The sequence below is a fragment of the Crocodylus siamensis genome, chromosome 4 (assembly GCF_052110815.1).
Source record: "Crocodylus siamensis isolate JL-2025a chromosome 4, ASM5211081v1, whole genome shotgun sequence".
NCBI lineage: Eukaryota > Metazoa > Chordata > Crocodylia > Crocodylidae > Crocodylus > Crocodylus siamensis.
This window is the reverse complement of record NC_143398.1, coordinates 195,785,000-195,809,288: the sequence shown is the minus strand read 5'-3', so window position 1 is coordinate 195,809,288 and position 24,289 is coordinate 195,785,000. Positions and strand designations below refer to the sequence as shown.

At 39.8% G+C, this 24,289-nt stretch overlaps 1 long non-coding RNA gene across 1 annotated transcript; it reads right to left on the bottom strand.

Annotated features, from left to right (window-relative positions):
- Nucleotides 1–2,983: 2,983 nt before the first annotated feature.
- Nucleotides 2,984–24,053, bottom strand: LOC149867388 (uncharacterized). Its single transcript, XR_016442027.1, has 5 exons — nt 23,935–24,053; nt 18,548–18,623; nt 14,563–14,610; nt 5,510–5,648; nt 2,984–3,177 (listed from the first exon to the last, which is right to left on the bottom strand). It is a non-coding gene; the product is annotated as an uncharacterized LOC149867388 (long non-coding RNA).
- Nucleotides 24,054–24,289: the final 236 nt, after the last annotated feature.

The window sequence follows — 24,289 nt, the reverse complement described above, 5'->3', positions numbered from 1 at the left end:
GTTTTATTGGATCTGTATTTGCCATTGCCACTGAATATAGTTGACTGATCGTTGAAAGGAAGTATGACCTGTGCTTTCAGTAGGCCAATGACACACAGATATCTATCTATAATGCTTGGTTCAGCTGGTGCAATGGAATGAACTGCTCAATGTCTATATAAGTCTGGGGTTGGATGAAGCTTCGTCTGTATAAGATGGCACTAATGTTAGACTAGGGAAAGCAGCTGACAGTACTGGCAAAGGTTCTTGGCTCTCTTGTCTGAAGGGGTACATCTGTTCATTGCAGCTGTAGTTTGGCATGGGGGCATCTGTATGTATGCTGAAATACAGTTAATAGCCAGAAGTACTTATTTCTATTTGCATTTGGCTGAAAGACTGCATCTTTTTCTTTCCAAAATGGAACTTGTAACAATTAGTGCATGCTTTTTCCACCTTGAAATCAGGCAACTGAAATGTCTAGCCATGGTACACAGACCAGAGACGAAAGTAATTTTTGATGGGATGGAGCATACTCCCTCTGTTCATCATCTACCCTGGAGAGCACGTAGGAAAGAGTGGTGCCACGGTTTTTTGTTACTCCATTCGCCTTCCCATCTGCTTCTTGCCTAGCTGCTCTTTATAGCAGTATATTTTGCTCTTTACAGTCTTCCCCTAGGAGTTGACGTCAAGCCTTAGGAAATCCTAACTTGGTTGCACAAGAAGATAGGACTCCTTCTTCCTCTTCTCTTCTTGTGCAATTGCTTTGAGGCTAAACTCAATTTATTTCTAAATAAGTAAGGAATTAAATCAATGCACATACTGAAAGATAATGGATTTTATCCATGTACTTGCTATTTGTTGCCTCTTAACAAAACAGTCAGTACCACACTACAAAGGAAGAATTTTTTGTTCTAGTTGCTAAGGACATGGTACTGCAGAAATTGCATATTCAGGTTTTGACATGCAGAAGTGTATAAATACTTCTGTGCAGGATACATCTGAGTCTCTGTTATACAGCCCATGGACTGACTTATTTTGCTATGAAGTACGTCTATATGATTAAAAAAATCCCTCCTACACAGAGTCCTCAATGTTCTTTCATATTTCAGCCCTGTGAGTTCAACTGATATATAGAAACTCTTCAACTTCTTCCAATAAGACTGTTGTTTTTTTTTTTTTTTTTCTTTTAAATCGTGTTTAGGCAGTTGTATGTACTGTATTCAATTTCATATTTTTTACATTCTAAATTATCAAATTACAGCAGTCTAATAGCAATACAATGACAAACTGTGAGCAGCTTAACAATGAAGTCTGGCCAATATGTTGCAGTATTACAGCTAGTCTAAAAGGATGAGCAGGTAATAAATTGTAATGTAAAACAAACTGCATGAGTCCTGTAGTAAAAACAGATAGTGTTCAATTGTAAAATGATTTATAAATTGACCTTTACTCATGTTTATTTTATTAACAAAAAGACAAATTAAAAGAGAAGAAAAAAGTACCTGCAACTTCATCTGTTCATCTGTACATGCTATTTTCAGTTATTTATTTTTACTGCTAAAATCCCATGTCCTTTACCCCATGGAAACTCCCTCTTCACAGTATGTTAGACTTTTGAATCATCAGCACAAGTAACAAAGGATCACCTTGAGCTAAAAAATGCAAATCAAATGGAAAGTACCAGCTGGTCCTAATCTGTCCACACTGCAGTATATGCTGTTTTGTGTTCACGATCTTGTTAAAAAGATGATTTAAGAATAACCTTCCAACAAAAAACAGAAGCTTTGCAGATGTGACCCTTCAACAAGGCTTTTAGGAAGTAACTCTGCTTTTAAAGCTACCCCACTAACAAACAGAAAAATGGCCAATGTTCTTGAGTAGAATTCATTCCACGCGCACACATTCCAAATAGCTAGATTGTGTTGAAGCTTTTTGGTGAAAAGCGAGTATAAAATGGGAAAATCCATAAATCCCCAACTCGGGGCTAGAATAAAGGCCTCACACAGTTGACTTTCCAGTTATGCTATAATATTAGCCCCAGTCCCCTCCATTCAAACACATAGTGTTACAGCAAATGGATACACATAATCATTAGAGGTGTGCAAAATGGGCCATATTCGATTTAGATTTGGCCTGAATCGGGGACAGTGATTCAATTAATTGATTTGGATCATTGTCCCCATTTCTGTTAAGCTGAATCTGAATCTGAAGATTTGATGCTGATTCAGATAATCAGCAATTCATACATAGGCACAGCTTTAAATGTTTTTTCTACATACCTCGCGGTACCAGGCATGACTCTACATCTGCCCCAGCATCTCAGCATTCATAAGCTACCTGGTACCTTGAGGTATGTAGAAAAAAACATTTAAAGCTGTGTTTGTCTGAATTTTCAAATCTCTCTAAATCAACTCAGAGGGTTCTGATTGATTCAGAGACATTAAAGGGTCTCTTGATTCAATTTAGAATTGGAGATTCGGCCACTGAATCAGGCCAGATCTCTGCCGAATCAAATCAGTGACCAAAGCTTCACACAGCCCTAATAATCATATATCCTTTGTTTCTGTCATGCTGTGGTGCAGCCCCCTGACAATATGACCCTCTGGGTTGGCATAGTGAAGCTGATTAAGAATCATCTGTTACTTTTTGGGCACTGGAAAAAGACTAAGTGGAAGATCTAATCTAAAGTCACATTGGAATTTACCAGTTAAATCATGACCCAAATACTTTATTTCTGTTTAAACGTCTGCTCTTGAACCAATTTAAAAAATGAGAGAGTGTATTAATAGAAATAAAGGCTGGATTAAAATATATCTTTTCTGGGCATCACCAAAGATTTCTTGTGATTGAATCAATTATGATTGAAACTATAAATCTAACAATTCTTACTAAGGATTTATTTACAGAGTATATTACTAAAAGTAATGAAAATAATAAAATTGAAACAATTTAAAAGTTTTGAAACAATAGCTTCAATAATATCAAATGATTTTAGCTGGCAAAATTGAGACATAATGATGCATGTTTCTGAAGGACACTTATTCCCTTGGTTCATTCTGTTTGGAGGTCTGCACAGAAATATGTTTTATCCAGACCTTAACAATTTTACTGTTGAACATTTTCTTGGGTCCATCACATCCTGGTTTGTTTCTTTTTTTCAGCTTACCTTATCCCAGGTTAAATCTACCATATCAGGTGCTATGATTTAAAAAAAAAAAAAAAGTGTTAGTGCCAAAAGCAAATAATGGATGGTAGTGTAAAAAAGCTGTCACCACAACTTTGTGTGTAGAGAAAAAGCTTACTTCAAGTATATGACATGAGCAACCACATTTGTTATGGCAATACTTCAGTGCATTCTTTCTTTTCTGAGTTTTTAAAAAATATTTTTTGCAAATTAAAATGCACAGTGATTTCTTACAATTAAAGTTAAATATAATGAAATGCATACATCTTTATAAATAAAATGTACACGTCTCCAAATATTTTCTTTCATTCTGTTTAAAAAGAATTATTTATGGAGCAGAACAGCTGAGTCTCACTGTAAGAGTACAATATTTACCACAGTTTCTTGTACCTTAGCTGACAATTTCTATTCCACACCAAAGAAAGGTCAAGTAACTATCAGTGTTAGCTAGAACTGATTTACAATTCCAAATTTTCTGCATTCTTTGTAGGACTCTTACAGCAAGTAGTTACTTTAATTCTTTTGCATATGAAGTGATTACTATTAATTGTATCATTGCTAAAATTATTTTTCTTTATGCTGTTATGTTGTGTCATCTGCATATAAGTTAAAAATATATGAATACAAAGTTCTTAAACTACAGTGGTTTTGTTAACAAACAGCTTTTAGGTTGGGGAATAGAAATATTGCAAATGAGACTGATCACTTTCATCTTGCTTTTTTAATGTTCTGATCTGGTACTAAAATAATAGAAAAATATGTGTTAGACTTTAAGTCATGAAAATTCATGGACATTCAGCCATTGCTCCACACTTGGATCTGCATCGTCTTATTTATTTATTTAATTTTCTCTATTCTTTCTATTTAAGCATGCACTCAAAAAAAGGTCAGAACTAAAAATGACTTAGTACTGCATGTTTTTATTACCCGCTTTAAATCACCATTTATTTGCTCAAAACTTAGACTAATTTTGTCAAAGATTTTACAAACAAATGGTATTTTTTTATACCATTAATTACATTATTAAACAAGATTGTTCCCAAGACTGATCTGGGGAACTCCACTAGTAACTTCCCTGTAGCCTGTTGCTTTTCCTTTCAACATGAAACATTTCAGTCTCTGCTCTAGACAGTTCCTAACCTACCTTAATTCTCCTACTTAAACTCATCTTCCTCAGATTAACTAAAACTGTTCATGTGGCACTGTATCAAACAGTTTATTAAAGTTCATATTAAGATCTATTGTATTTCACTAGTGTACAATTGGGGTGTTAAAGATATGGCATGTAGCTGGATCTGACCCCTGAAACTACACCATCTAGCTCCCAGTGCCGCCCCTTGGTCTATGGGGCATATGTTAGACTGGTCCATGTACAGGCTGTGGGACAAACACAACGTGAAGTGCCAGCTCCAGGTCCTGCATAGTATGCAGCATCTACATGGACCTACCCCCTTACTCCCCCGCTGCATGCTGAACCAGTGTCTGCAGTGCCTATGTCAGCCAGTCTGGTACACAAATTGCATGTGGCACCTACTCCAGCTGGTCTGGGGCAGACACCCCCAGCATGGGTCCCAGAGTGGGCACTGAGTGCATTCAATGCAGTCCCAGGCTGGTCAAAGTGTGCACTGAATCCAGCATGCTGAGGAGGCGGGGGAGGGCAAAGCGGGGCCTGCTTCCCCAACATGCCAAATCCAGTGTCCACTCTGGCCAGTCCAGGATTGTGTGGCACATGGCACCCACCCCAGATCAGCTGTAGCAGGTGCCATGTGTGTTCTGGACCAGCTAGAGCAGGCACCTCAGGTATTGGTCTGGCATACAGGGGTTGCGTCTCTGAGCCCAATCCAGCCTTCAGGGCTGGCCTTGTGCTGTTGTTCATGGACTGTTCCTGTGCCACTCATCCAGCCTGCGAAGACAAATTAATTTGACACCTCTGTTTTAGAAAATCAGTCATTTTATCAAACAGAGATATCTACCTTTGATAAATCCATATTGCATGTTATCCCATTTCCTATTTAGTTCCTTGACTTTATTTTTTAAATGGTTCTATTTCATATTTTTGAAATGGTTCCTGTATATTATTGAGGTCAGACTTGCTGGTCTGTAGTTGATCGACTCACTTCCCTGGAAAATTAAATACATGTACTACATTTACTATTCTCCAGTCATATGATACCAGCTTCAACTTGATGAATTTGTATAAAATACTTGCTATGGAGCCTTTAATTTTAAGTGCCAGGTTTTTTTTTAGAATTTGAAGACGGAGGTTATCTAGTTACTTTAATCTGATTGCATTACACTCTTTCAGTTTTGCTTTAACTTCAGTTGTGCTATTTTCTATTTCCATACCTTTATCTTTGCTAGCCTTCTTGTCTTTGCCTCAGAGGTCAACATCATCATTTAGTTTGTGGGTCTTAGTTTAAGTAGGCCATAATTTCCATGGTATTGTCACTGTATCATAGCTTCATTTCTTCTGTCCATGTTCAACCTTATAAATGAAAACAAAATAATATTTTGTATTTGTTTTAATATCCATTGAAAAATCTAATATACCTTGACTTTTGACAATTTATTTTATCCTTACAGTTTTCAACTTCTAAAATATAACTTTCCGTTCCCTCTCATTTCCCCCTCACCAATTCCTTGAAGACTTCATGTTTTCTCCTAATTTCTTTCTTGAAGTGTTTATTCATCCAGTTAGGTATTTCATGTAATTTCCCCCCCTTTCCTACAATATTTTTCTCATTTCTTGGAATACAAATTCTAGCTAGTTTTAGCACCTTTAACTTAAAGTAACTCCAGCATTGCTTTATATTCAAGTCACTAAACACCTCAGTCTAGGACATAATAGTTTGGATCATTTGAATACCATAAGTACCGTCTGTACTATCTACATAACTGTACTATTTCAGTTCAGCATAATTTTAGTTTTGTCTTTTTTTTTTTAAGTTTGTAAAAATGAAACAGTCTCCTTAGCATATTTTGTGTGTTATCAGACTCAGTTGAGATAAAAACAGATATTTATCTTCTGATGAGGGACATTTATTAAAAAAAAGGTTGACTGAAGTTGTCTTGCAAAATATTGATAGTTCTTTCTTTAGAAGAACTGTATGAGGAATACATTATAAAACTGTTCAATTGAATATCTAATTAATAAGGTATGTTTTTAAAATGTGACGCTTTCTTAGGTGGCTTTGTAAGATAATTTAGAAAAGGATTGGATTATTTAAACAATTTCTAAAGAAAGGAAATATTAAACCTATTTCTTCTGTAGAATGTTTTATTTTTTTTACTACTTTTTCTGATGAAGTTTGATAAAGTTTTGATTCATTTTTGCACTATAGAACATATTTTAATGTAAAGATTGGGAACTGTGTCTTTAATTCTGTTTACTTTCACAACTGCAGTATCATAGGCCTGATGACATGCTCTTGACCTTATTCCACATATTGTGGATTGACTGTATATTTGATTTCATAGATTTCATGGACAGGGCTGGAAGGGACCTTGGAAGATCATAGAGTCCAGCCCCTCACCCAAAGGGCAGGAAGTCAGCTGGGGTCATAGGATCCAAGCAAGATAAGCATCCAATTAGCTCTTGAAGGTGTTCAATGTAGGTGCTTGAACCACCTCCAATAGCAGAGCTTGAGGGCTCGGACAGTAAAGAAATTCTTCCTTATGTCCAGCCTGAAATGGTCTTGGAGTAGTTTATACCCATTCAACCTTGTCATCCCCTGGGATGCTCTGGTGAACAAACGTTCCCTCAGATCCTGGTGGTCACCCCTGATAAACATAGGTGGCCATCAGATCACCCCTGAGCCTGTGCTGTTCCAAGCTAAAGAGCCCCATGGCTCTCAGCCTGTCATCGTAAGTTCCGTTTTCCTGACCTCTGATCATGCGCATGGCTCTTCACTGGACTCTCAAGCTTCTCCATATCCTTTCTGAATTGTGGAGCCCAAAACTGGATGCAGTATTCCAGCTGCGGCCTCACCAAGGCTGAGTACAAGGGGAGAATGAGATTCCAGGATTTGCTTGAGAAGCATCTATGGATGCAAGCCAGCACTTTGCTCGCTTTATTAGCCGCAGCATCAAGTTGCAGGCTCGTGTTCATCTTGTGGTCAATGATGACCCCCAAGTCTCTTTCTTCCATAGTGCTAGCCAGCATAGCACTGCCAAGCCTATAATGATGCTGCAGGTTTTTCCTCCCAAGGTGGAGAACCTTGCATTTTTCAGCGTTAAACACCATCGGGTTCTCATCTGCCCATTTGCTGAGCCTGTCTAGGTCAGCTTGGATCACCCTCCTGTCTTCTGGTGTGGATGCTTTGCCCCAAAGTTTGGTGTCATCGGCGAACTTGGCCAGTCCACTTCTGACTCCAATGTCCACATCATTAATGAAGATGTTGAACAATATGTGTCCAAGGACAGAGCCTTGGGGGAACCCACTGGTCACAGGGCACCCTGATGATTGACTTCTGTCAGTTACTACCTTTTGGGTCCGACCATGGAGCCAGTTCTCCAGCCAGTGGATCGTGGTGGACCTAAGCCCAGAACTGGCCAGTTTTGTCAAGAGGGTGATTTATGGGTGTAGAAGTAATTGGCTTACTTGACTAGAAAAAACAGACAAAGACCAGACATGCTGATACTGCTTAATTCAAATGTTCTGAGATAAGGAATCCGCATTCCTGCATTCCTTGGGTTATCTTGATATCTTGCCCTGTGTATTCCTGCATGCCTTGGGATAGCCCTATGCATAGATAGTTGTTTAAGTAAATGTTCTAAGTTTCTGTGTAATTTACTATTGTTTTTCTTTCTCCAAGGTGTATTTTTTTATCTCTTTCTCTGTCTTTAAGTTTACAAGCGTATTTATACTAGAGAGTCTGAGCAATCCTTTGAAACAGACAAGGGTGATTCCCCTTGCTGTATGGAATTCTCCCTGTGATCACAGTATAGCCTTAAATAATAAAGAAAAGCTGGCTCTGTCAGTTCTGATTCAACCACAACGCGAAGTTTGATTTCTTCCACATGGGATACCAGATCAAAGGCTTTTTTGAAGTCAAGATATAGGACATCAATCTCTTCTCCCTTGTCCAGGTGATAGGTCACCTGGTCATAGAAGGTAATGAGATTGGTCAAGCAAGACCCACTCGCAACAAACCCATGCTTGCTCTCCCTCAGGATGTTGGCATCTGCCAGTCCATTAAGGATAGTTTCTGTAATAAACTTTTTAAAGACCTTCCCCAGGATAGAAGTCAGGCTGATGGGCTTATAGTTAGCCAGATCCACTTTCCTCCCTTTCTTGAAGAAAGGTACCACATTGGCCTTCTTCCAGTCTTTGGGCACTATACCAGAGTGTGAGGAGTTTTCAAAGATCCATGCCAGAGGCTGGGCTATAATGCTCGCCAGCTCCTTGAGTACCTTGGGGTGTAGATTGTCAGGGCCAGCTGACTTGAAGGTATCCAGCCTCTCAAGGTGTTTTTTCACAAGGTCAGCATTAATGGAGGGCAGGGGATGTCCCTCACCTGGACCTCCATGTCCCGTGGTTGGCACTGGAAAGCTAAATTATCAATAATCCAGGTGCATGAAAATTAAACATTAAGACAGCATACACTTCTCTTTGGTAGGGATTATTCCTTTTGTAAACAATCCAGAATGATGTACAAAATCAGCATTGGATTGTCCTTGTTTTAACTAGAATTTCAAGCCTTTGGTTCTGGCATCAGGGCTATGAGCATTGCAAATGACTTGAGGATGGTAAGTAAAACCAAGATAGTTTGTGATCTTCCTGGTTGATGTAGAAAAGGTGGTTGATAGGCTCTGAAGCAATCTGCTACTTTGAATGACAATTTTAGGCTGGATGCTAGAACAGACACCCGTCTGGCACCAAAGAGTGTGTATATCCTACTCATTAACAAAACTCAGGCTTATATTATTATTCTTGCGATTCATAAGCTACTCTAACAAGTGAACCTGCCAGGAGCCTCTCCTCTTGGCTTAAGCCATGTAGAAGTGTGTGTGTGTGTAAGAGAGAGAGAGAGGTCACTCTTTTAGAGATTCATAGATGTAGGGGCGGAAGAGACCTAAGTAGATCATTAAGTCTGAGCCCCTGCCCTGGGCAGGAGAGAATACTGGGCTTATATGACCTCAGCTAGGTAATTATCAAGCCTCCTCTTAAAGACCTCCAAGTTAGGTGCCAGCACCACCTCCTATTTCCCATTGGTCCCCCCTGCTAAGTTTGTAGATGGCCACCAGGTCCCCTCGCAGCCTTCTCTTGTGAGGGCTGAACAGATTCAGGTCCTGTATCCTCTTGTTATAGGGTCTGCCCTGCTGTCCCCAGATCATATGAGTGGCCCTCCTCTGGACCCTCTCCATGCTGGCCACATCTCTCCTAAAGTGCAGCGCCCAGAACTGGATGCAGTACTCCAACTTTGGCCTGACCAGTGTCGCATGCAGGAGGAGAATCACCTCCTTCGCCCTGCTTGTGATGCATCTGTGGATGCATGACAAGGTGCAGTTGGCCTTACTATGTCCTCACATTGACATCCCATGTTCATTTTGGAATTGATAATGACTCCAAGATCTCTTTCTGCCACTGTGCTTTCAAGAAGGGAGTTCCCCAGCCTACAGTATACTGCTGGTTCTTACTACCCAAGTGCAGTACCCTGCACTTACTACCCAAATGCAGTATTGAATCTCATCCTATTCTCACTTGCCCAGCCCTGTAAACTTTCCAGGTCCAGCTGTATCCTGTCCCTCCCTTCTAGCATGCCTACCTTGCAGATCTTGGTATGGTCCGTGAATTTGAACAGGGTGCTTTTCACCCCCTCATCCAAGTCCCTAATAAAGAGATTCAAAAGTACGGGCCTGAGGACTGAGCCCTGGGGGACGCCACTGCCCACATCCCTCCAGGTCAAATATGACCCATCCACCACCTCCCTCGGTGCGGTTCCTCAGCCAATTTGTAACCCATCTGACTGTGTAGGCATCAACGCCACAGTCGCCTAGTTTTTTTTAATGAGAATGGGGTGGGAGACAGTGTCAAAGGCCGTCCTAAACTCCAGAAAGACTACATCCACTGTGACACCTGCGTCCAATGATTTTGCAACCTGACCTCTTTCAGCTATCTCAGTCCAAGGAAGAATTGTAGCATAACCTAGTTTTGTGTTAGTAGGGCAAGATTTAAAAATTCTTTATATATAAAGGGCTTAGTCCATCTGTTTGTGTGTGTGTGTGTGTGTGTGTGTGTGTCTGTCTGTAACACTCTTTAAATGTGAATAGCTTGAAAACTGTAAAAAAGAGAACATTTGTGTCTTCAGAGAAATTTCTCTGCTAAACTTTAGCATTTGTTTAGTGAACATGTCAGGATGTTCACAACTTCCAAAATTGGGGGAAAAAAAAGCCAGGGGCCAGGGCTGTTTCTATGGGGCTCCTCCCAGGAGGATGCCAGAAGCCCAGCACAGTGAGGAGGGGAGAGGGAGGGGCCAGCTGAGGAAAAGCAGGATCCAGGCAGGGGTGCAAGGCAGTAGGTGAGCAGTGGCGGCCCTGCCCTGAGCCTCAAGCAGGGAACGAGACACCCAGGAGCAGCATGGAGGAAGCCCTGGGGTGTGGGTGGCTGTTGCTGGGTGGCAACATAGGTAGGTTCACCTCCAACTCGTTTTACAAGAGCAAGTGCAGGAAGGGATTGGTATCTTCAAATGTTCAGCCTATTTTATTTCAGTTTTATAAATATTTAATTTATTTAATAAATATAAAATTTAAAAAGTAAAATCTATCTATTTCTTTTTGATAGTTGACATTTTTCCATAATTCTTGATGGTCAATTCACTAGTAAATAAATAAAATCCCATTAAACCTAATTTTACCTTTTTGATGCCAAATCTGATGGAAAACCCTAGTTAGTTCCACCCTGACTGCATTTGAAAAATCTTTTCTATTTGTGAGAAAAATCCAAACAATATCTCTCTCCCTTCCATCAGATATATATTATACTGCCTATTTTCATTCTAGTTTATTCCTTTTTATGTTCTTAATTTAAGATTTTATTAGTTGAGGATAATGGCCTTAGCTGTCTACTGACTTTAAACTACGTGATCCCATTTGAGTCTCTGACAGTATTTTGAATTTTTATTTTAGAGAAAAGATAAAATCTGGTACTTGTGCTAAGTAGAAATGCAGGAAAAGTGCAAATCAAGCCTTTTGCCTTAGTAAGAGAGTCTGTTTAAGTGCAAAAACAGACAAATATATAAAGGCAAAAAGTCTGGAGTCTAATACTGAGCATGTCAAAGTGATTAAAGTAATCGTTGGAAGTTATTAGCAAAATCACAGCTACAAATAAGGTATTTTAATACTTATTTGACCTACTTCTTTAGCTTTACATTAAAAAAAAAATCTAATGCTATGCAAAGCTAGAGAATACTTTTCTGCCTGTTCTGTACTTTAGTCTCTTTCTTTAAACTTTTCCTTTCCCCCAACACAACAACATAAAGAAATAAGGCAATTAAGATACTCTCTGCCTGTTTTTGCTGTTTCTGTAATGAAAAGAAGATTATCACAATATCATAGAAATATCTGGAATTGTTGTACATGTTTAACATAGCATACTGAGCACTGTCCTTTAAAATTCTGGGAGAATTTTATATTATACACATAGATAATACATATATTTATGGTACTCTAATAAAGTTATTCTTATTTGCGCTGTTTGAGTGGCATTGGGCCCACTGAAGTCCAACTATTGTTTTTAAGACAGTGTTTTATTTTATTTCCTACAACATTTTTCTTTGTATTTCTTAGCTGTTAAAGTCCACAGAATGTCATGATGCTGTGAAGAGAATACTCTCTTTTAGTTGTAATGGCATGTAACTCCACACCTTGAATGTATGAGTGTGAAATTCTGTAAGGTTCCTAAGTATTAAGAGATTTTTCCTTGTTGAATATACAGTATGAACTGCTCTAGTCAGTGCAATGAACCAGGACACAAAATATACCAAATAAATCTTACAATCATGGTAAAAACAAATTTATTAATGATAAACAATGCCAGGATCTTATTCATCAAACTTCTGTATTAGGAAATAGTTTTCACATTCTGTGTACAAATTGGGTTCAGAAGGAACATTTTCTTATGTGATAGCAACTCTATCTAAATCAGTTCTAAATGAATTACGAAAATGCTATATGAAAGAAAAGAGAGAAACTAATCATTGAGAATCACTTGCGAAAAGTAAGTGTGTCACCCCACCTCCCCACTCCCTACCCCACCCCTTCTCCACAAGGTTGAAACAAGCATTTCAAGACCATACCAACTTAAAATATTTTTTAGGCTTAAAAAGGCATTTGAGATTTTTAGAAACATTTTTGGCCAAATTGGTTGGAAAACCAAAATGGTAAGTAAATTACTAGTAATTCCACCACTGCTAACATTAATGTAATCTTCTGATAACTGTTTTTCAAGGATACTAGTATCTTTTAAAGTCAGCCTGTGTTCCAGTGAGTGGAAACTTCATAGATGTATGGCTGATGTTTGTCCAAGGATTCCAGAGGACTGCAGTTTGCATTATGATCATTGTCTCTGCTTCAGTGATTTATGGATAATATACTCTGTAAAGAATTCATTTATAATTTTTGTGCCTATGTCTTAAAGCTATAAAATCTTCAATACCTTATCTGTATATTTTTAGAGACTTGTTCAAGAAACATATCTAGCAATTAGAACTCCTAAATTAATTGAAAACTATTCAGGCTAGAAGATTATTAATCACTCAGAATTTGTTTTGTATAACCTAAACATGGCAATTGTTTCTGAGAACTAAGTACTTTATTTTCACCAATTACTGCATAACTATAAGGACATACTAGGCCAGATCATGGCCTCACATATAAAAAAAAGTTTGAGAAAAGGCTCTTTTCTTGGAAAACTCAGGGAAATTCCTTGCAGATATTAATTTACATAGTCCTTTTCATCTCATCCGAAGAAAAAACATCTCTAAATGTGATGGACTGATTGTGGTGAGTTCCACCATCTGGCCTGAGATGAGGACTGTTGAAACAGTTCAACAATTGTCTGATTGTCGTACCTGGCCTGTACGGCTTGGGCTCTTAGTAGTGTAGAAAAAAGTCACTGCTTATGTGGTTAGGGTTTAAAATTGAAAAGTTGAGAGAGAAAGCAAATGAGAAAAAAAAGTGCCTGTTTAATTAAATTACCAAGTTTGTTTCCAACTTCTTCTGTGATTTTTGTTTTTTTTTTTTCCCAAGTATTCTGAACACACAAAGCATTTCCATACAGAAAGCTATAGTGATAATGATCATTTGGACAGTGCATGACCCAGAAACTTGATATGAGCCGTGATCTATCTTCTGTTTTGGAGAAAGGTGCCATTTTCTTCCAAAGCTGCAAGGAAAACTTGAATGGAAATTTTGCCATTTGCAGTGGTGGCAAAATTTGTCCTATAATGCTTACTATCCTTACCCCTAGAATGGAAATACTATAAATTTATGATACCTTTTATGATACCTTTCATTAACAATACATTTCAATTCCAAATTTAGTTTTTTTGTTTTGTTTTTTTTAATGCAATACTTTTTACCAACTCTTTACCCTTAGTTATATCAGCTACTGAAAGTTTGCTTTGGTTAAGTAATGCTTCTCAGTATTTCACCGGTTGAATACTTTGTCTCTTGATCACCTCCTGGAAAATTAAGTACCTGAGGGCCTCTGATCAAAGGATGAAACCTTCTCCCAAAACATCTTCACTCAAACTCTACTGCTCTTGTTATTACTCAGTTTGAGACTCTCATTTACAAGTGCTTAAAATGCAATATAAATCAAGTTCACCATAATATTTTAAATCTTTTCATTTCTTTTATCAGTCGCTGTTTTTCTTCCTGAATTTGAATGACAAGCCTCATTTATAGAAGATATTAATAAAATGGCAGCATCTGTCTTCTTCCAGACTCTTTGAGCATTTGTGCTGGCAGCTTTTGAATTGCCTTAAAGCAGTCATTTGTTTAGGCTGCATCTGATTGCCCTGGCCACCACTGCAATCTGGATGTCAGTTTTTTGGGGTTTTTAAAAATTTAATACTTAGTATCAGTTTTTAAAAATAATAAAAATGCAGCAAAATGTGAAAGTAAATCCATTATGAATCATCTGAACATGGCATGATAACAAACATTCAAAGAAGAAAAATAACCAAAAACCAGATTGTTATTGATGTAAAAGCCTTATGAAAGAGACAAAACTTAGTGACTTACGTCATTATTAGATTGGCACGTTACTAGTCACTGCAGTTTGTTCTCCCTTTAATCTATACATCCCTAAAGATAGACATACCTCTTTGCAAATCAGAGGTCCTAAACGACTATAATACTTCCACAAGTTTATTCTCTAATTGCATAGTACCTACTCTTCTGTACTCCTGGGCCACATCCCCATGAGCAGGAACGTGTGGTTGCTGTTGGGGGAAAAAAGCAGCAGCATGAATTTGTGCCTTGCTTCTTGTCCTGGTACACACCCATGTATGTGGGGTTAGTGCAGGGAAAAATGCTCCGGGTGGGGTAGGGGAGGCTGGGACCAGTATGTGGGTCCTGGGGGCTTCCTGGGGCAGCAGTGACAGTGGTAATCCAGCATCAGGGAGCCTGGCTAGCAGCCAGAGTATGGATCTGGCCAGCTAGGCTTCTGATCTGGTGGCGCATGCTCCTGCCATGTGTGCCATGTTGCTTTTTTTTGCAGCGGGTTTTTTTGGCACTGGGATTTCCCAGTGTCAGAAAAACCTGCCTTGCCACTAATTTGCAGCACAGTGAACTGGTGCACAGTGAACTGGTACATGAATGGGTGACCACGTACACCTGTATGGATGCTCCCTGGAGTCCCACGTAGGGAGGAATAGAGTATGTGGTATTATGACTCAAAATATTCAAATAAAAACTAAACACACCAACATATCTCCCATGGGTATGAAATAAAGGGTGGTGGGGAATCACTACTACCCTGAGTCAATATGGCTGCTCATCTTGAACCAGACTTGAAATAAAGCTTCTTAAGTGCAAAACTTCAACTGTTCAGTCTGTCATTCAGTTGTGACCAGTACTAAACCTAAATTGCTTTAGTTAAAAAGCTACTCTAGAGTCTGCTGTCAATGGTACTCATTATTAGAAGATTAAAGTTAGTTCATTAGATGTTATCGATGGAATTAAGTAGACCAAATGGGAGCTCTTTAGAATTGAAAGTATTTAAAGAACACATAAATAGTATGATGATTGTAAAGGAATCTTTCACGATCAGTGTACAAAATTTTTATGGCTCACAATAAGCTAAAGTCACTTTACCAAAAGCCCCTAAACATGGGGCTTGGAAATTGCTATATTTTTTCATATGACATACGTCTAAATATAACACTTGCCCTATTTTTGGAAGGTCCCAAGAAGAAAAAAAAACGCAACCCACTTTGTAGTAGGGGTTCCACATAGGTGGATGCCATATGCCAGGCTCCAATCCAACATGCTAGACCCTGAGCTGTGTGCTTAGGCCCAATCTGGCATGCCTGCACTGGAGCCATGTGACACAGCAGGTTCTGATTCAGTATGGGACTTGCATTGGGACTGTGTCCTGGCCCTTGGACCATGTGCTGGGTCAGGGACTATGTCTTAGGTCAGGCCTGGCCCACTGGTCATATCGTGGATCAACCCTGTGTGTTGTCCTGATCTGGAAATTTTGCACTGGAGGGACAGGGGAAGGGAAGAAGGAGGAAGCAGTGGCAATATTAATTGCTGTGGCTTCCAGAATGTCTGCAGCATTATTGTTGCTGTTGCTCCTCCCACCCCACTCCAAGTTTCCAGACCCATATGTGGCCCTTTTCCTCACATATGAACCAAGTATAGACATTATTTTTTTACTGCTTTAAGGGTGTATAAAGAAGTTGCTTTTTTCACCATTTTAAAGTGATTTATTGCCAGGACTCAACAGATCATTTTTGGCTTTACAGCACTTTAAAAATGGGTACAGTGCTTTAAATTAACTCTTGTTGAATGAGATATTAAATCTGAAGTGCTGGATTTTAGAGCACGTTAGTAACCTACAGTCCTTTAAAAAAACTTCTGTACGCTGGTCAAATTTCTCACCAGTAGGGCAGCCCCAGGACGTTGTGGAGCACCACCAGCCTTCTAGTCCAGAAAGTGCAGGGAGACTCAGAAAGCCCACTGCCCCACCTGCCTTCGAACCAAAAACTGCACTTATGCCATGTTTAAAATCTCTGTAACTTTGTAGTGCTATAAAAAGTACTCTAAATTACAGTGATGTCAAACATGCATGGAGCACTTCTGTACACACCCTCAGGCTAGGAACAGAAGTTACACAAAAATGGTTTAAGTGAGCAGAAACTCATTTAAATCTGTAACAGAACAGAAGTTCAGTACACGTAGACTGGTTTCAAAATGACCGAAACTGGTTTAAGAAACCTGGTTAAACATAGTATCACAGTTAACTGATTTAGGTCAAACTGGAACTTCTGTCCCAGATCCCTTCCTGGTTCAAGTTAAATTAGTACCCCAGCAAGGTTTACAGCCCTGGGCTTGGCTATGCTATCTGATTAACCAGAGCAGGGTTGGCCCCACCCCTCTTTTCCCTAGCTGAAGCAGTTAGGGCTGGCTGACAAGTGGGTGGGGGTAGGACACCCAGTTGGTGCAGCCCAGTCTGTCTGGTAGGGGCAGAGTAGTCCCTGATAGACTTTTTTCCTGCTGGAGTGGAGGGGACATGGGCCAGCAGGCTCTTGGGGAGGGAAGGGGATTAAACCTCCTTGTCTTCCCTCTCCTACCCTCGTGGGATCCCAGCTGGGGTCTGACCAGTTTTCCCCACTACTGGCTGCACTACTTGTGGGCAGGGGGTGGAAATGGCTAGAGCCAGCCTGGGCAGGCTGCTGTCCAGGCCAGCTCTGGCCATGACATCCACTACACGAGTAGACAGTGGGGGGTGGGAGATGCTGGACAAACCCTGGCTGGGGTCCTCATATCAATGGGAGAGAGGGGAGACAGGGGAATTTAATCTCCCTCCCTTCACCTGAGGCACTACCTTGGGCAGTGTCTGGCCATGTCCCCCAGAGATAAACTTAGCAAGGGCTGCTCTCCCCTTCTTCCTCCAGGCACACCCTGGCTGGGTCCCTGCAGGCCAGGATGGGCATTTTAAATCCCTCTCCAATCATAGTGGCCTGGAAGGGCCTGGCCATGCCTCCTCCCCAGGCCACTTTCCTCCAGCTGTGCAGCTGTTTTCAAAGGGAAGGAGGGCTCGCTCTAGCATCCCCCGACTTCTAGCCTAAGCCACTGCTGGCATGTGGCTGCATTTCCAGAATCAAAAGTGGAAGTCTATTCACTTGCAAATTGGTTCAATCTTCCCAGGTTAAACTAACCTGCAAAAATTGAATCAATTCAGGCTTAGGCTTTTTCAATGTCTTTATTTAGCATAAGTGATCAGAAACTGCTCTATACCCATAACAGAATAGAAGTTCAGTACACACAGACTGGTTTAAAAATGATGATACCATTGGTCTAAGGTTTGCCCTCTCTTCTTCCCATCAAAGGGTGAATGTGTGTTCTGTTTGCTACCAATCTGAACAATGCTGCTTACAGAGAACTATGTAGCTGAGATGAATTCTGCCTTGGGATTTTTGAATGTCTGTACCTAGCCCTAATGCACACCCCAGTTTTCTCCAGCTGTGTTTTTGGGAAAAGATGCATATTATATGTGAGAAAATACAGTATTGTTTGGACAGAATATAGTTTGTTTGTTTGTTTGGTTTTTTGTTTTTACAGAATGTTATGGCCTATTATTCCATAAAGTCAGTTGTGTTGACAAAAAATCTCTAAGTAATCTTATGTTTCGGTGATTGTATGTGTTTGATAATTTGAGACTGGCTGTATCTTTAGACAGAGCCAGACACAACTCCTATTGAAAGAATTGGGTATCCAGTTGTAGGCTGGATCAGCAAGATACCAAAGTGCTAGTAAAACTATAAGCATGTGTGAAAGTGAAAGTAGCTCTTTTGAAAGAAAGGAAGATATATTTCCCTTTACACATGCTGTATGGTGGTGTATAGAATAGAGAAGCCAATGCCCTACTTATGGGCTCAAGTCCACTTCCAACAAACTCAGTGGAAGTTACATACCATAAATGCCTGGTATGTATATATTTAAATGGTACCTGCTCTTCATTATAGTATCTGAGAATCGTCGATCACAAAATCAAACCAATAATTTGTATAATTAGATGTCTTTTTTTTTTTTTTTAGAGGCTGCTAGTTTTTATCTATAGTGATGTGATACATTTTTTAACAAATGGCTTAGACAACAATCCTAATGTTTTTTTCCTCCAACATCAGCAGCTACAAATATGGTACCTACCCAAGGGCATCTGTACAGTCCTTATATACTTTCATTGTATTGTTCTGACTTGGATCAGATGACATTCTGAAGTTCTCTGTAAAAAGAAAATATATTTTGTGTTCTCTTTCAAATGATTTCTTTCATTTACAATGCTCAATATGAGGTAGCTTTTCACAATTCATTTCCAATTAACTTTAGTAAAGGGAACGTCTTTGCCCCTACACATGAACTAAACTGCATTGTTTAAAAATATTTAGAAGATCTAGACCAACAATTAAGCCTCCACTTCTAACAACCTATCATATGAGTCATCAGAGAGAGACTACAATTCTTTCCCAACATGAGTCATCTTAATGATATAATTTGAAATATTGAAGCTCACTGCCCCATTCTTCTCACCCCAAGATCTATTTCCGTTCTCTAAACATTGTTAACTTTCACTTGGCCTCTCTTTATTCCAAAGAAAAATTCTAGATAACCTCATTAGTGCCTATAACAAGAAAAGCAGAAAGTTTTGCAGCAACGTGAAGCAAAGTTCCAGCTCTTATCTGACCTGGTTGGGGGGCAGACTGTTTTATGAACTTTCCATCACACAGTTGAGACTGACCTGATCTGCTGAAAGATTTTTATTTCCACCTGAGCTGTAGCAGTTTACCTAGTTGCCTGTATATAAAAAAAACAAAACAAAAAAAAACACAAGGGTATTTTGTACTGAGAGTAAAGATAACCTAACTACAAAAATGGTAAGACCTTCATTCTCCTTTCCTCAAACTCCCAGATTATCTAAAGCACAACATTTATATTGGTGGAATAAAAATCCTTGCTCATACAAGTTAAGGAAACAATATTAGGGTTATAGTAAGAATGTTGTTTGCACATAGTTGCTGTTATGACTATTTCAGTATCTAATGATTTAGTTCTTCCCTTGACTGAGTAGTTATTTGGTCTTCAGAAACTGCTAATGTGGGGAGAGAAGCAAAGGGTCTGAAAAATGTTGTAAAATTGGAATAATGTAAGGGAGGGGGAGACCCTAAATATGCCATGATTACAATTCAGAGACTGAAGAACAAACCTAGTAGAGAGAAACAGAGAAAATGAAGAGCAGAAAGATCCTGTTTCTTTCCCATCAGTGACTGAGGTATAAAATAATGATAAAATAGCTAATTCAGTTCTTCACTTTTATTCTTTGGGCGCACTAACAGCTGCAGGATATGATGCCAAGTACTGGATGCCACTTGCCCTGCATTAAAAAAGACTACTGGGAGTAGTTATAAATCACTGATTTTAATTCAGTAATTAAAGACAGAAAATGAATCACAGGGAAACTTTTTTGGCTTCTGAGACTAATAATAATAATAATAATAATAATAATAATAATAATAATAAAGCTTCTTTGGGATAGAGAAGGAGACGTTCTATGTAATGGGAGCCGGGAGTTGAGGCCACCTGCTTTACGTGTGTTTGATTTGATGTGTGATTTTTGTAATTGATCATCCTCTTTATATCCTAGTTTACTGGCCAGTAAATGGAATACATGTGATATAACTCTAACTCTATCCTTCTGTTTGACATAAGTGAATGAATTCTGCATAGCCTTTATGTATGAGTGTGTGTAAAAGGGTAAATGGTGGGAGAATGGCATAGAGAAGGGAGAAAAAGATTTAACTGTTTATGTAAGCAGCAAGGTGCCAAATGTAAGTTGCCAGTCTAATCTAATTAATGAATGGCTGAAGAATCCCTTTTAGGCCTAGGGTACAAAGAAGATAATAAGGAGAAGAAATGCACCCATCGCCAGACAGGCAGCAAAAACACTCCAAGGCTAAGATATGCTGAAGATAAAAGAAGAACAACCACAAAAATAGAGCTGGGTATGAAACCCCCCCCCAAAGCACTGAAACAAAGGATGCCAATCCCTATAAAAGAACACTTTAAAAATGCCAAGTAGGGTGACTCTCTTTCTCTACTGCTGTTTCATCAGAGCACAGATGCATCTGTTCACCCCACTCCAGCTGTTGTCTTCAAATCTGCTGTCTTCAAATCATCATCATCTACTCAATAAGCCCAGTTTGGCTGATATAATAAGCCCACCCTGGGCTGATATTGAGCAACTATTGCTGGTAACTATATCTGGTGCATGTGTGGATGAAATGGTTGTTTTGTGTATGTGTATGCCTGTGTGTAATGATGCGTATGATGATTTGTGTGTGTTTTGTATGAATGGTTTGCCCAAACCTCTATGTCTAACTCATGTGATCAATAAACACAGCACCTTTTCTTATCCCCCTTTATAAAGTCTCGCTCATGATTTGAGCAATTGGCAATTTGTGTAACAACAGGAGGTAAGAGGAAGAAAGTATTTTTATCTCCTGTTTTTCAAATAGGGGACTGAGACAGAAATATTAAGAATATAAATCCATACAGAAAAAACTACAACAATAATAGAAACTGAAGAGAAATCTCCCAAGTCCTAGCTAGATTTTAAATCATCATATTGTCCACAAGTATCAGTGATGGTCTGGTCTAACCATCTAAACAAAAAAAATGATCCATGTGGAATTTCAACATTATTCCCTGATAATTTATTACCGGCTGAGATAAGACACAATAAATTATATACATGAAGAAATTACATTGGGAAAGTTATACCATTTTGAAAAAAATTCTTAAAATGAAAGTTATGCTTTCACTATAACTGTCACATTACTATCATAGTGTAGAATATTATGTTAAAAATTGTAAAGACCAAGCCTCTTTTAATAAAAGCAGCTATGAGCAGGATGTGATAAGGGGACACTGACAAGGGATGTAATAACAGTAACATAAACTCTTAGAGGAAGAGAAGTATATGACTCATTTGTAGAATTGTCAAACTACAATCATATATCTCTTGCCAGAAGTTAAGTTTCATTGTTCTAGTGGACTTTAGCTGTTTTGGTAGGTCATGGTAGGTGACAGTGATTTTATTTTATTTTATTTATTTATTTATTTTTTAACTCTGCTTTAGATCAGGTGACTTGGCACAGGAATTTGTCAACAGTGGCAGTGGTATCCCCTTGATACAAGGATGACAGTTTTCCAGTAAATAGAGAAGTCATCAGTGAGTTCATCAGTAATTGAGGAGGTGATCTGATATCTGCATGTTCAGCTATATTTGTGGCAAATAGTTGCAGATGGAAGGAGTAGATGCTGATGCTGGTGGTCACAGCTTTTTCCCTTTTTTTCTCTATCATCTATCTGCCTCCATAGTGAAGCAAGTTTGCTTGAGTTGGCCCACAAATTAATTGATTTTTGGTACACAAAGAGGCAATCCTTAAAGGTGAGATTGGATTTTGTGTTAGTCACCACACACAGCACACACACTTGCTTCTTTGTCCTCCAGAAAGGACAAAGGGTTTAGTCACAAGCAATAGCTCTGATTTTTGTCAGTTTTTCCACAACTATTTTGTGGACTAATTCTAAAACGAAAGATGTTGTTGGATTCTATGTTCCTTTGGTTGTTTCGTTATTTTGGGGGCTGATTGGAGCATCCTAGATGCAGGTGAACCTCTCTGGGAACTTGTACAGGAAGGCACTGGCTGCATCCTGATATTGAGAGGAGGCAGTTTGAGTTCAGAAAGGAATTTGTAGTCTGAGCAAGCTTTGCAAAATGTGACTTTACTAATACCACTGACTCATTCAAAGACTGGCATAAATACAAAGAAATTGCTTGTGCCTTTGCCTGTATATCAGACCACATTTTTATGAAGTACTTCTTAAGATTTCTGATCAGGAAAAATTATTTATTCCCAAAATTGTTGCTGTGCACTTGAGTTTAGGTATAGGATTAAGTTTAAAGTGATGCAGCTCACTTCTCTACAACCACAACTCATCTTTTAAACATCATGATGTAAGCATAGGCATAAGGCAGCACTATGAAAACACAGAAAGAATGCAGATTGATTTGTACTTGAGGCAACTCCATTTCCTTTTGCACTTAATAAAATAATGTGAAATTATTTATGAATTTGAGTGACTGGGAAGTATATTTCTATCTGAGAAGAAACAGAAGCATTATGGTAACCAAATGTAACACAAAGAAATAAAAAAGTTGTGACGCTGTGTCTGTAACAGAACTAATTCTATCAACTGTGACTATTTTGTAGGGCTATGTGAGTCTTCGGATCCCGCTTTGAATCTGAAGAGGCATCAGATGCTTTGGCGTCTGAAGCAGCGTGTCCGGATCAAGTCAGGGTCTCAGCAATGGTATCCAAAGTGGGTCAGGGGCATCCAAAGTGCTTCAGACCCTCTTCGGCCATTCTGAGGCACAATTAGGAGAGGGAGCAGGGGAAGGACGGAGAGTGGGGGGAAGGTGGGAGTGGGGGGTGGGGGGGAAGACTGACATCTGTAGGGAGCCAGTAAGAAGGATTTCTCCCTGGCTACCTTTCCAATGGCAGCGTCTGTGGGGTGGGACTAGAAACAGCATAAAAGCCTCTGTTTGCAGCCCTTCTGTGCCTTTTGCAGCTCCTTCCCTGTCAGCAACTGTGTGAGAGAGAGGAACACTCAGACTGAGACTTGCCTGCTCCTTTTTCTTGTTATGAACCCTCCTCACTCCATCTGCACCAATTTCCTTTTTTGAGTTTTTGAAAAGCTGAGTAATGCCCACTCTCAGCTGGAGGGGGCACTAACTGCATCACCAGCCAACAGGGGAAGAACATGTCTCTGCTGAGCTCATTCCCCTGCCAGGATGAACTTGAAGGTATGGGATTGGGGATATGGGGAAGGAGGAGGCCCCAGGTCCTGGGTATGACCACTAAACCTGCACCCTGCCAGGGTAGGGAGGCCTGGTGGGACTGCTGGCAGTGTGGCAGCCCCATAAATGCCAGGACCAATGATCCCCTGGTGAAAGGTGGGTAGGAGGCACCATAACCTCCAGCTACTGCACACACAGAGCTGGGCCTACGAACTGCACTTCATCAGCCTCCTAGGTAGTAGGTACAGAAACTCATGGACTCAATGTAGACACTGACAGTGGAATTCCGGCACGCTGCGACCTGCCGAACATCTGACACCCCAGGCACCTCTGCACTTTTACCTGAGCTGCTACATCCCCTTTTCCCCCCAACCCTCCACCCCAGCCTGCCCCTCACCCCCTGATGCCTCCATTTCCATTTTCACTGACTGGCTTTCTTGCCTGCATTGCGGGCCAGGCCAGCCTCTGGCTTCTTTACTGTTCCTTCCATCCAGAACCAACTGCAGGTTCTTCCTCAGCCTGACAAAAGGGTTTTCAACCCTAAAGCTTACAAAGATACAGTTTTTAAGTACTCATTTTTTTCATAATACACATATAGACATAAAAACACAAGCCATCACACAGCATGAATAACATCATATGTCCAACACAACACAACACAACAAAACATCTTTACCTCTTGCTGTCAATTCCTTTATAAAAAGAAAGGCTCTGTGACAGTTCCGTTCGGGTACATTTGATGCTGATCCTGATGTTGATGCTACTGGTGTTGAGGCAGATAACTTATTTTACCTGTTGTCACATAAAGCAGAGGACCAGATGTGAGGCTGTAGGGGAGGAGGAGACCTCAGTGGGGCACACTGCCATGTTGTGGAGAGGCTCCAGCACCAGGAAGGGCACACCTTAACACACACACAATGTTACCTACTCCCATGATGAGTTTTGCCTGTCAGCAGCTTGGGGTGCAGGGCCCCAGACAACAGACACCCCCAGTGAGACACACTGGCAGGCTTCGTGGCTTGGAAGGGCCC